The sequence below is a fragment of the Sturnus vulgaris genome, chromosome 6 (assembly GCF_052056855.1).
Source record: "Sturnus vulgaris isolate bStuVul1 chromosome 6, bStuVul1.hap1, whole genome shotgun sequence".
Classification (NCBI taxonomy): Eukaryota; Metazoa; Chordata; class Aves; order Passeriformes; family Sturnidae; genus Sturnus; species Sturnus vulgaris.
This window is the reverse complement of record NC_142248.1, coordinates 6839088-6851752: the sequence shown is the minus strand read 5'-3', so window position 1 is coordinate 6851752 and position 12665 is coordinate 6839088. Positions and strand designations below refer to the sequence as shown.

The 12665-nt window shown below is 38.4% G+C and overlaps 1 protein-coding gene across 4 annotated transcripts in view; it reads left to right on the top strand.

Annotated features, from left to right (window-relative positions):
• The first annotated feature begins 766 nt into the window (after positions 1-766).
• LRRC4C (leucine rich repeat containing 4C) overlaps positions 767-12665 on the top strand; it is a 473950-nt gene continuing 462051 nt past the window's right edge. For all 4 annotated transcript variants that reach the window (XM_088166807.1, XM_088166804.1, XM_088166808.1 and 1 more), the window contains exon 1: positions 767-1453. The gene's annotated coding sequence lies outside the window, so the exon portion shown is untranslated. The remainder of the gene's footprint in view (positions 1454-12665) is intronic.

Sequence of the window (12665 nt, the reverse complement as noted above, 5' to 3'; positions counted from 1 at the left end):
CAAAGGCAATATGACTGTTTTCATATTTCGTGAGTGAATTACAGCTAGGGCTTGTACTTACCACAACAGAATACTCAGGTTCATGAACCAATGCAGGTCAGCTATTTAGGTAATATATGGAAAATCTGTTTTGGTTCTTGGACTGAGAACTCTCAACTCATTTCATAAGTGAAAGGTTTTGGCAGAGCAATTCTCACTAAAGGAGGGAATTTCAAGTACCTTCGTAAATGCAGTGCTGGATGTCTGCCTCCACTGACATTCTAATTTTTTCTTTTCCTGCCAGAAATCTTTTCTTTTCTAAAAATATTTACTTGACTCTGCATATTGCTGCCTAATCTAAAGATGGATAATATAGTGCTGATTTTAAAATCCCAACTGGTTCAGGATATAAGAATGACTTTTAAAGCATTGCTAAAATGATCTGTTTGGAACAAATTTTCTAACTGATTATGCTCTTCTGTCTGTAGTGTGGTTTCTACACTGCCAACCCCCCACTCCCTCCCCCTATAACCACTGCTGCCGTCCTAATCTTCTAGACCATTTAGTACCCTCCTCTTATCCTAAGTAAAACACAATTGCTAGCCCTGATATTCATTAGGTGATAATCCAGATTAATTCAGACTTTGATGTAGGAAGAAGTTCTATTTCAGCTGCCAAGAAATCCGGATCGCCCCACGGAAAATGTACACACACATGCACGTACACACAGGCGCACGCAGTATGTAGAACGCCTTAAAGAAACTGTAGCTAACCACCTTATTAGTATTCCTCCCTCCTCTGTGTTTCACTTGCAGCAACAGAGGGCTGAGCAAAATGCAGTAGAACAGGGACAGAGACAGAGCTGGCAATCATCTCGGTGCAGGCTGCTGAATGTAGGGGGTGGGGGGGATGCAGCAAAGCAAGATTAATAACCTTGCCATAATCCTGTGCACCCTGGAAGGAGATACCTCCGGTGACTGAGCTCTTCTTGTCTTGATTAATTGGACCGAGTGAATGAGTGGCTGGCAATCCACCTGGTTTGGAGGCGACCCCCTGGTTTTGCTGCTCTCTGAATCCTCTACCCATCTGGGAAGGTAGCAGTGAGACATACCATCTGCAGCACACACAGCAGCTACTGGAGGCTACTACTGACAGTTTGCACTACAGTTTTTTGGTGAGCGAGAAGCCAGGTATATTGTACAGTAGGATATTTCTGTGCTCAAGCTACCGAATTTCACAATCTGGTCCTTCAGCAACCCCCTACGCTCGCTTATCCAACTGCCTTTGAGTTCTGGGCTTACTTTTGGCATAGTCTCCTGGACGCATTTTGCTGGGGATGCAAGAGCAGTAAATGGAACCTCTGAAAACTAATTGTTTTGCTTCTGTGCGACTCGAGAAAAAGCTAAAAGAATCGCATCCACTTGGAGGAATTTAAATTTCTCTCTGAGAAGTTTATAGAGGGACTGTACTAAAGGTAAGTCCAGGGGATTGTCTACCCCCTCTGTTTCCTCATTTGTTTCCTGCTTGCTTGCTTAAAGGAGGGGAAAAAGACTAAAACATGAGTACTGGGTGCATAGAGTGTGGTGTTTGCAAAGTCTGTGCTTGTAATTTGCATCCCTTTTTTACCTCCTTTTCTGCTATTTTTTCCCCTCTCCTCCTTGCCCTGCCATTTGCACAGTAAAAATGCTTGCAAAATAATAATCTATAGGGCTCCTGGAAAATGTTAGTTAAATAGCACTATAAAGCTCCTTGTATTTCAAAGGTATTAGAATTTCTAGGAAGAGAAATCTTTTTTATTAAACAAGCTAAAATATTTGGGAAGTATCTCGAATGGACAAGAAATATAGCTCACACAGTATCTTCAGTAGAAGCCTCCATATTTTCATAAATCTTGTCTAGTTTTTTCCCTGCATTTCAGTCATCTCTGGAATGATGAATATGTAAGTACAAAGCTGTTTCTGCTGCTGTTAGCCAAAGGAGAAGGTAGCAGAATAGAAATTTGTGGATTTGTGCATCCACTTACATGAAGTTCATCTGTTTGCTTCTCATTAACCTTTTGAATGCTGCCTTTTTTTTTTTTTTTTTTTTGCACAGAATTTATGCAATACGTAGGACCAAACAGTAATAACACTTATGGTAAAAAGTGCCAATCACAAATGGATTCTTGTGGACCATTAATTTTTGGGATGGAGATGCTACTAAGCATTCAGGTGACCAAAGTAAATGCTTCATCCAGCATGGTTCATAGCACTCCAGAATTTCTGGATCTCTATCAGTTGCATTGCTCTGGTGTTACTCAGTATTTAAACCTGGCACTTTTCCTCCCCCTGCACCCCCTTCCACCAATGCAGTTTCTTCTGTAACAGTATGACTGTTGTAGCTTTTCTCATCACTCCATTAAATAATAGAAATAGAATACCATTGTAGTGCAATAGAACCAGAGCTCTTTTAGTTGAGCTTTTTTTTTTTTTTTTTTTTTTTTATTGCTGCACTGATAGTACTTAGCATTCCCAAGGAGGTAAGCAAACCATCTGTAAATACATTTCAGAGATGCTTCGTTCTCCAAGTGCAATTGCTAGGTACTCATGCCTTTTCAATTATATGAATATGAATGACTAATATTGAAGAATATGGTATCTCCTTGAAATACTGCATAGCTGGATACATACTGTGAAAAGACAGGGACCAAATAGAGTTTTACTGAAGAGCCAGATGCTCAGGGACTTCTGTATGTGTGTATACAAATGTAAGGTGTGCAAAGAAAAGGGGGATTACATCAGATTTTTAAATACAAAGACAGATCAGATAGGATGATCTATTTCGTACAAAGAAGTATAATAACCCTTGTAATAGATCCTGTGTTGTAAAGCTAAAAACTTAATGAAAAGGCTCTGCTTCAGAGTAATCAAATCACTTTATATTATTGCATCCTGTCAGTCAGTCCCTCTATTTCCCACTGGTTTTGCATAATAGCTTTAAAGATGGATTAAGGAAGAAAGGAGAACTGGTTATAGGTGTGCTTCCCCTCATTTTCTGGAAGTGATGCTTCTGTGTTGCATGTGCATTTACTGTATATGATTATGACAACCAGATCTGTTTCTGGGCAGGATGCAGTTTGCCATAGTTTTCCCTTGTTGTACTTTCCTAAAGCCCCAGTTGTGTGCTGCACAGGGATTTTTTTCACCAGGCAATGAGCTGTGTTTTCTTTTACCTGTGGGGAACAGTCTCTGTGTAATGAGGGCTAAAAAAAAAGTGTATGTGTGAGATGACAACTCCTGACTTTTAGGGTCTTACCCTGGTTTTAGAATGAAGTATCAAATGAGACTATCAAAGCAGAGATGTTGACTGGATGAAAGCAGGGGACAAATGTTCTGCCTGGAGATGAAACTTTCATGTTCTGGTGAAAAAGACACATTTTTCTTCACTTCCACTTCTCCATATTCTGATGTATGGAATAAAACTTAGTAGTGTTGCCTTACACTGAGTGGAAGAGCACTCACCTGTATGCTGGGACAGGAGTATGTCATCCCTCTTTATGGTGTCCAGCTGTTATTAATCATCTGTTTTTTATGCAGTCATGCTTTTTCATTGTCTCCTTATATTGCAGACTAAAGCAAATGGTGGTTATTTGGCATTTGAACAGGCTCACTGAAGAGGAAACCTTGTGCTTCTCTTCCCATGTTCCCCCAGTTGTGTTGGTTTAGTAGATATTTCATTAGAACTTTTCTAGAATTTCAATTCTGATTTCATAATTATACTGTCACACTTGGTATTTTTGGTGTTATTTTTATATGTCTTATACGTGATATTGTACATAACAATGTTATCACAAGATCAATTCTGTTTTCGGATACTGTTGTTACTCTTATGGTAAGAATGGAAATGAATAATACTCAATTTTAGCAGGTTTTATGTGGGAACAGGCTTTAGCACCAGTTGGACCGTGTGTGGGTTTTTTGTTTTTTAAAAAAAACCCCAACCAGTAGTCAATCTGTAAAAGGAATATTGTTTCATTTTAATGATCCTCGAATTTTAATTGCCTTTCATAGTGTCATGCCCCATATGCCTTCAGTGTCACCTAATGTGTAAAACGTTTTGGGCTGCCTGTGTGAGCTCAATCCACTGTGCTTTGTGCATCTTGCTGGAAGATGCCAGGGAGGGCTGCACAGGTCTTGCAGAAAGTGTGTCATAGGTAAAGTGTCTCAGTAGGACTATGGGTACAATGAGGTTCTCATGAGCTGAATTGTCTAAATGTTGTTTTAAGATTAAGTGGAAGATAACAGAAATTTCTTTTTCGCTTAGTTCCAGTTAATTGAGCAGCTTCCTTTTCTTGTTGCTGAAGTCAGCCAACCAGGCACTAACCTTCTCCAGCACATGTTTCTGTGTTTCTAAGACCCAGGGTACTTTACACATGAATTCTTTCTTTCTTCTGAAACAAGCTGGGCTGACAACTGGTAAGGTAATCTTGAAGCAGTGCAGTGGTGTAGAAGTAAGGGGAGGATGGGAAAGAGATGTACCAGCAATTTCAAGAATTAAACCAAAATAACAAGTTCTGTGGGATGGCAGAACACATCGTTTGGATTGCTGACTCATTGTGTTGGTCTGCAATATTATCTTACACTAATGTGATGACACTGGCCTGGTTTTGAAGTAAGGAGGCAGAAAAGAGTAGTTTAGCAGGAACACATGGCTTAGGAATGTGTATAACTTGCACTACAAATGGTCTCGTCACTGGAAATTCATGCAGGTGGACTTTAAGTTTCTTAACTCTTTGAAAGAATTAATAGCAAGTAAAATTCACTTTTTGTCACTTGAAGAAAAATGAAGATCCTTTGAATTGACAAGTTAGGTGAATGAAGTAAATTGCATTCCACACCCTCCCTCCAGCCCCTTTCCCTTTTACTCTTTCCCATTTCTTTTCATTCTGTGTCCAAGGATAATGTTTAGGAGTGAAGGAGACTCTAAAATTCATTTTCCTGGGCTAGCAAGCAAACATGGTAGGTAATACACTGCTTAAGAGTCTTGAATCTAAACCCAGTTAATTTTAACTTCTAAAACTAATTTCAGTATTCCTAGTTGGAAGTGTGAAAGTGAAGTTTTTTTGGGAGATCTGTTTAATTTCTTAGCTTGTCAAAAAGACAGTTAATTGGATTATTTAGGGGAGACACCCACTGTGGATCTATTGTTATTTGTCTTTCCACAGATTGAGGTAGCTAAGAAGGTATCCTCTAATAGTAAGAGTTCCTTTTTTTTCAGATTAGTGCAGAAGTTCATGTACTTTAGAGTTGTATAATGACAACTTTAAAAATGAGAGAATATGTTTTAGACACTGTAACTTTCAGGAGTGGTCCAGAAGAGTTGTGTTGAGAGCATGGTGTATATACATAGGTGGGATCTGCTGTTACTTCTCAGATTGCTGTGATAGTGAAATTCTCCAAGAGGAGTTCAGATGACCCAGGGGTATGCCGAGTTTTCTACAGCCATTTCATATTGCTAAAGAGGAAACTTAGCGTGTCAGTGTTCTCTCAGTCTGCAAGATGCTGCTGTCTAAGAGCCCTTGCTGCCAAACTTAGAGTGGTTACATAAGGTAGAATCCTATTGATCCTGGGGGAGGGTGGTGGGCAGAGATTGCTTCAGAAACTGGAGATTTTCTCAGAACAGATACTGCAGAGGCAAAACTGTAGCAAGAAATCTAGGTCTCTTCCCAGTGTGTATTGAAGAAACTTTTTGCACAGACAAGTCTTTTGTAATTTGCCAAAATTTCTTTACTTAACTGGCCGTCAGTGGTCAATATTCTTTGTATTTTGTGCCTTGCAGAGGTGGACAGAAAGGTGCAAAACAAAAACATGCTTAAATGAAGCTCATAACTGCAGATGTGAAGGACTTCTCTTCCTGCATTTTTTTACATATCTTTGGGCTTACAGACTGTAGCCAGCAGGTTTTTGCATGAGGCCATTGTAACCTCTTGGGTAATTTTAGATGCTTTTTGGTAGGTTAAATTTATGTCAAGGACCCGTGAAGTCCAGCATGTACTAGTGAGTATGTAAATCTAGGGATGGCACCTCTTTGTGTGATTTTCCCCCTCATCATTTACTATTCATTGGTTAAACATTCTTGAAAACATCATTAGTAGTTGGTTACTAGTTGAAGGGACAAAGCTAAGGTGAGTTTTCTGAGGGTTAGGCCTTTCTACAGAGACTTTCATGTTGGGATTGCATTCCTTTCAAACTATTTTTCATTTTCTCTGGAGCCACTCATGATAACGGTGCATTTCATGTAAACCTATAAATCTTCACTATACCCTTTGTTATCTCAGGAAGAAAATAATGCACTTTGAAACTAAATGATCTAGCTACTTAAAATCTGCAGGAGTAGCTGCCTTGCAGAAAGTTTCCAGGAAAACTGGAGAGAAAAGGGTGGAATAAGGTCAACTCAGAGATGACCTCAGAGGCAAAATTAGTTTCCTATTTTTGCAAGAATACAAGTAGGGATTGTGTTGGCCAGACTGCATGAGGAAGCAAGTTTTCATTTTGCATGTATTTTTGGCTGGGAGAAAATGGGTTGTAGAATGTTCTTTTAAACATTTCAAGTATATGCTTCAGAAATAAATCAGTTATCAAGTCTCCATTTTAGTTTTGAATAAAGCTAATAACAGCAGTGGTGTTATTGAAATTCCATAAGGGATATGGAGCTCTCTCGAAAAAAGCTTTGAAAACTTAAGGCTTGGACTTGTCTAGGAAATTTGAGCTACAATTCCTTAAATAAAGGAATATAAAGTAAAAATAAAACTCAATTCAGAACAGAACTTAGTGGAAGTGCTGCCCCACCAAAGACTCTTCAGTTATTGTATTACAATTAGGTTGTAAATATTTAAGTCATGTTCTTTATCTATTCAGATATGCAATCATTCCTCTCATTAACTAAAAATAGGTAATGTTTGGATCAGTAGAATTCAGAAAACCTGAAGCAAACTGAGGCATGCAGAAGAGGTAATTTACTATGTTGGTATGCAAGAGCCTAAGTATCCAGAAACAGATTTAAATCAAGTGACCAATACATTGAAAATCTGTATTTTGTAGTAGAACTGAATGGATAAGTCTTTTCATTTCTGGAGATCATGAACTAGACCTCAATATTTGGCTGATGACATAAAAACTGCCGTTGTCATGTCTTCCATGGAAAAATATAAGCCAGAAGCGTGTAAGCTTTGACCCTCTTCAGCAACTAAAAAAGTAGGAATAGCTTTATATTATCAGCTCTAGAATATGCAGAGGAATGTGTCTGAGTTAATGTATGGCTGAATTCATGTAACCTGTGTCATCAGGAAGTGAACACTTGTCTTTATCCTGTTCATGTTCCATATCACACCTGTTCCACATGTGTTTTTTTGCCCCTGAAATTGGCAGGGGGTGCTCGCAGTGCAGCGGGCTGTATGCAGTAGCAGGCAATTCTTTTCCTGTGACCGGCAGGAGAGTGTCTGTGCTCTCCACTGGAGAGCAAAGTGGTCTCGGGGAGCAAGGATTGCCCTGGTCCTCCTTGGCTCTGTCCTGCCCTGCAACTACCGTGTGATACAGATGAGTGCTAAGGGAGGGAGTATAGCCTGACTTGTGAGCTTTTCCTTCTCCTCCTTTGTCATTGATATTCAAGGCTTGCTGCAGTAACCCGGTGTCCTCCTTTTCCAGAAGTCACAACCCTTTCAGACCACAAAAGATCCCTTCAGACTGGGATTCCCTTGACAATCAGCTTTATAGTTTAAGCAGCTTTATGCAATACTGACAACAGTGACAGTTGAGAGAGGTAACTAGGAGACTTCTTGTATTATAAATACTTGCCTTGGGAGTGTGTGCTTAAGGGTCCTAAGCTGCCTAAAAGAGTCTCTTAATCTGCCTTAATTCTTCTTATTATATTCTTTTTCTGAAGTAGGTGGAGATGCACAATCTTTCTTTTCATTTAGATGAATAGAGAAGTTCCACACCTGTCTCATGAAGATTATATTTTTATGTGATGTTATATGATTTATATATTCTACCAGCCATCTTTACAGAATTTAGAAAGAGGAGAAACTTGGGGAAATATCTGTCAAAAAACCTTATTTTTATGTGATGTATTTTCCCATTTGAAATTCAAGTTTTGCTTTGAATCATGATCATTTCAATTACTTTTCCATCTGGAATGTAATGGAAGATTCTGAGGTCTAGCAGTGAAGAAGAACAGCTTCCTTATCTCTGTGACATAAACCTATTTGTTTGTCTCTGTCTAGCAATGAACCAACTTGAGATACTTGTTGGTATCAGCAGGGAACAAGCTTCCCCAAAACCACCCTTTTCTTTATGTTTTTGAGTATGGGAAGGGAAACTGTAGGTGACTGTAGAAGAACATAGGACACCCTATAATATCATGGCCTTGAGGATATGGTGGAAGTAGAGATGGATAAAGTTACTGCCCTGGTATTTGTAAATATTTACTTTGCAGGTAGAAATGAATTTTATTATTATTGAGTGAGGAACTTGCAAGAATGGGTTTTCTAAATCTATCAATATTTGGAAAAACAACATTCATTTCTGAATGTAACATGAGTAATTATTCCCTAAAGTTCTTTTGTCCTAGTTTCATGTCTATCATACAATGAGAATGCTCTTTTAATTTTTTTAAGCAGAAACCATGCCTGAGCTTTTAGCACTTAAATTCTTTGACTTCTGAACATTGCTGATGGTTGTCTTTCTTTCCATATTGTTTAACTGTAATTGGTATATTAGATACATTGCATAATCTTATTCAGGCCCTTGGGCAATGGAAATAAGTAGTACTGATAAGGATATCAGTTTATGAGAAGATATTTGACCTTCAGTTTTTCTGCAAATTATTGTCTAAATAGTACTTTTCAAGTGTAGGTGCATTTCTGAAGTCAGGCTCAGAAGTGTTTAATTATTTAAGCTTAGTGGTAAGTACCACAAGAAGCAGTGGAGAAAAGGTCACTGGAGCAAGAAGAGCCTGTCTTCTACAAAAGGCCCTGATGTTCCATTTGATTTTTCCTGGGATAATACACACTAGGAAACATTAAGAATTTAAGGTTACATGGGCTTTTTACCATTGTTAGTAATGGGACTGGAAATTGCCTTTTGTTAGTGTAATGCTGTTTGAATTTTTAATATTACAAAGCAAAAGATGCTTTAATTGTTTCCTTTTCTGAAACAAATCATGAATATGCTCCTACACTAAAAATGTTTTGAGCAGGACTACTAGTGTAGTGCTATGGTGGTTTGGTTTTCTTTTAACATCACATCTTAAAGGCTGCTACTTGAGCTGTTGGGACTTTTTTCAAGTTCTCTAGAGTCTCAATTTTATTTTTATGATTTGATGCTGTTATTGAGAAGGAGTCGATGTGTGGGTGATTTGAGATGAAATTGTGTTTTGTTCTTACATTTGTCCCAGACTGGAACTCCTTTGGATTCTGTTGTTTTAGTAGACAAAAGAAAACAGTACACCTCGATAGTCTTATTGCCCTATCCATTAAACATGATAATGCCCAATAGTACTGGAAATAGGCACTGCCTTTAAATCTAGGCTAGTGCTCTGGCCCTCTTGGAGGGAGCAGGCTCTTTCTCTATGCCCACTGACATTAACAAAGTTCACGTAGGTATGGTCAGAAAAAAATCATCTTATTTGATCTACTATAGGTGTATGCGGCTATTTTGTGATCTGTCTTACTTGCTTGTGCTTTCTCTGTGACCAGTTTTCCTGTAGGGTAAAAAGTGTATAGATTTATGTACTGTATAGGCTACTAAAACTGTTAAGTGATTGCATTATGCTGGTTAATTGCTTCCCCCAGTGCATGGTTACTACCCCTCAGGACAAAAATGAGAAGCTTCCCTGCCACCACTTTGTGTCCTTCTGACACTCGTGCTATTTCTGATTAACTTGTTTTCTCTGTATTACAGTAGCAAATATCTTTAATGGCATTTCATTATACATATAATGCCTTAAGTTTCACCAAATGAGGAAATACTTTTATTTGCTTGGGCTTTCAATTTCTACTTGCAGGCATTCAGCAAGCAGTAATTTTTTTTAGAATTTGTTGTTGAATAGCTGATAAAATGCAATCATTTTGTGAGATAAAGCGATACTTCCCTTTAGAGACCATACTATTTAAATTGGCAGAACTGGAACAAAATGGGATGCCCAAGCAATGCATTTTTGTAAGGGTCAAGACTATGGTTCAGATATTTGGTCTTTTGTTACCTGTGGCCTTTAGTGCCAAAATTATTCTATTAAGCTGCTCATCCCCAGGCAGGAGTGAGGCTCAGTATACCACTGTTGCCTTGCTGCTGCCTTTTGCATTACCTTCATTGGCTAAGTAGGTTTAAAACTGCACTGCAGTGGTGCAGGACAGATGGAGAAATGGATCACACTGGAGATGCCTGCATCTGAACTACCTGCAACAAGCCCTAGCTAGACCTGATACATCTGCTATTCACATTGGATGAGGGCAATAAAAGAGGATCACCATGTCAGGATAGTGGGCAGCTTTTGTCTCATTAGCAAGGTTAGTTTTGAGGTTTTTTTGTAAATATTGTCATCTCAATTCATTCTTGTTCTTTGCTTGCTTGCATGCCCTTTGCTGGTAGAGATGGAGATGAAATATGCAAGCAACTTCTGACTCATCCAATTGCACACCAGCTCAAGAATAATTTGAGAAGGATTAAGCAAGAGTTGAGTCACTAAATCAACCACGTTCTGACTTGCTGTGTTGGAGGCTGTGTCTCACTTTCCATTGTTTTGCATAGCCACTCGTTTATAGCGAGTGTGAAATCTGTACAGCAGCTTATGCTAATACATCATGTTACAAATCCTGCTCTGCAATTGCAGGGTTGATTCTGCTTCCCCCAAGGGCAGAAACAACGAGAGATCAGTTTGAATAATAGAGATGAATATTACAAAACCCATACAGATGTTGAGCTGCTTTAATTGCTTTGCAGCTGCATAGGGAGACTTGAGGACAGACACAGCTCAGAGGACACTCAGTGGTAGAACTCGGAGCAGTTGGACCATCCAGCAGCTCCAGGACTCAGATCCTACAGCAGTCCAGCCAGCTGGTCCCAGCAAAGGCTCTGATTGTGGGGTTTGGTAAAATAACACCTGCAGCAAGAGTTGTAATGAAGTTAGGATTATGGTGCCTTCAACCTTATAGTCACTAATTTAGAGCAATCTCAGCCCCCTGAAGATGATCCATGTGATGTCTAATGAATATGAAGCTTATCAGCTTCCATCAAAAAACAATATGACTGTGGTGATGACTCTTAAATTTATGGAATATAATAAAACATTAATACAGCATATTCCCGTTGAATTATCCTGTAGCATTTAATGTTTAGGGTGTTATTTTGTATTAAACCTGATTTGATGATTCAAAAATAGAAAATTATTATTCAAATGTAAGTTTTCAACCTCATCCACCTTAGTATGTATTCCTTTACAGAGCAAATATGTTTAAATTTAGGCTCTTGTTTACAGCTGGAGTACATAACACTGATATTTTACCCCTTCACATGTGTCGTGGTACAGAAGATTTGCTTAAAATGGTTCATAAAGATAGTGGCTTTGAGTTCTAACTTTGGAAATTAATGCATTAAGAACTTGCAAATTCATAAGAAATGATGAAACTATATGGGGTTTAAATTTTCAATTCTTGGATACGATAGACAAAATTTAAATTATGTTTACATTCATTACTAGGTTTGTATAGTCTCGCCTTAGAAAGTTTTAAAAATAATTTAAAATTCCAAATCAGAATAAGAAATAGCAGTGAGTCCTTCAAGACAGTCCCTACCATCCTCTGCATAAATACAACTGTGATTTAAATACAATTAGTAGCATTTTAGTCTTATGATGATCTCTCAGAATGAAGTTGTCTATATCAAAATACTTTGGGCTAGTTTCTTTTATGAAATAACTTGAACTGTCTTTGCCTGTTGACTTCAAGTCTTCATAAATACAGATATCCTTCTTGTCTCTGCAGCCTTTGCGGTTCTCTTAACACTTGATGACACATTTTCAGACTTTATTCAGAGGGTAACACAATATTTATTTAGAAATCCATTTCTGTTCTGACGTATACAGCTAGGACTAGTGTGAATGTGAACCTATACGCTCATCTATTTCAGAAGTTTCAAGTGCTTCTGTCATGATCACTTCTGCTACAATATAAGCTGATTTTTCTGTCCAAAACATTAAAACTTCTTGTACTTGTGAAGTGAACAATTATCAGAAACTTTCTAGATTACTTTGTTTCAGCCTATGGAAAGGTTAAGTTTCAGCTGCCATTGGAACCCGTGTGCCCTGCCTTGTCTCAAATATTTCAGTGTTTCACTAACCACAGACATTTGCCTCCTCTCCCATAGAAGCTTCCTCCACTGAGCTTCCTCTGCAAGTTTTTACAAAGACTAGAGACCAGCATTTAAAGACCATTTAAGTGAGCCCTCTGTCTGCTTTAAATCTTCTCATCTCTTATTTTTGCTATTTTTTCTGGACTCCTTTCTGAGTTTTATCACCTTGCCGCTAAGCGAACCAGCCCAGGTGGTGCTAGCAACTCATTAGTTCATTAGTTGCAGTATTGTTGTCGCTTCACATGCTTATTGCAGGCATGTAAATCCAATAAAAATCAGTGAAATTACCTTATCACCTCTCCC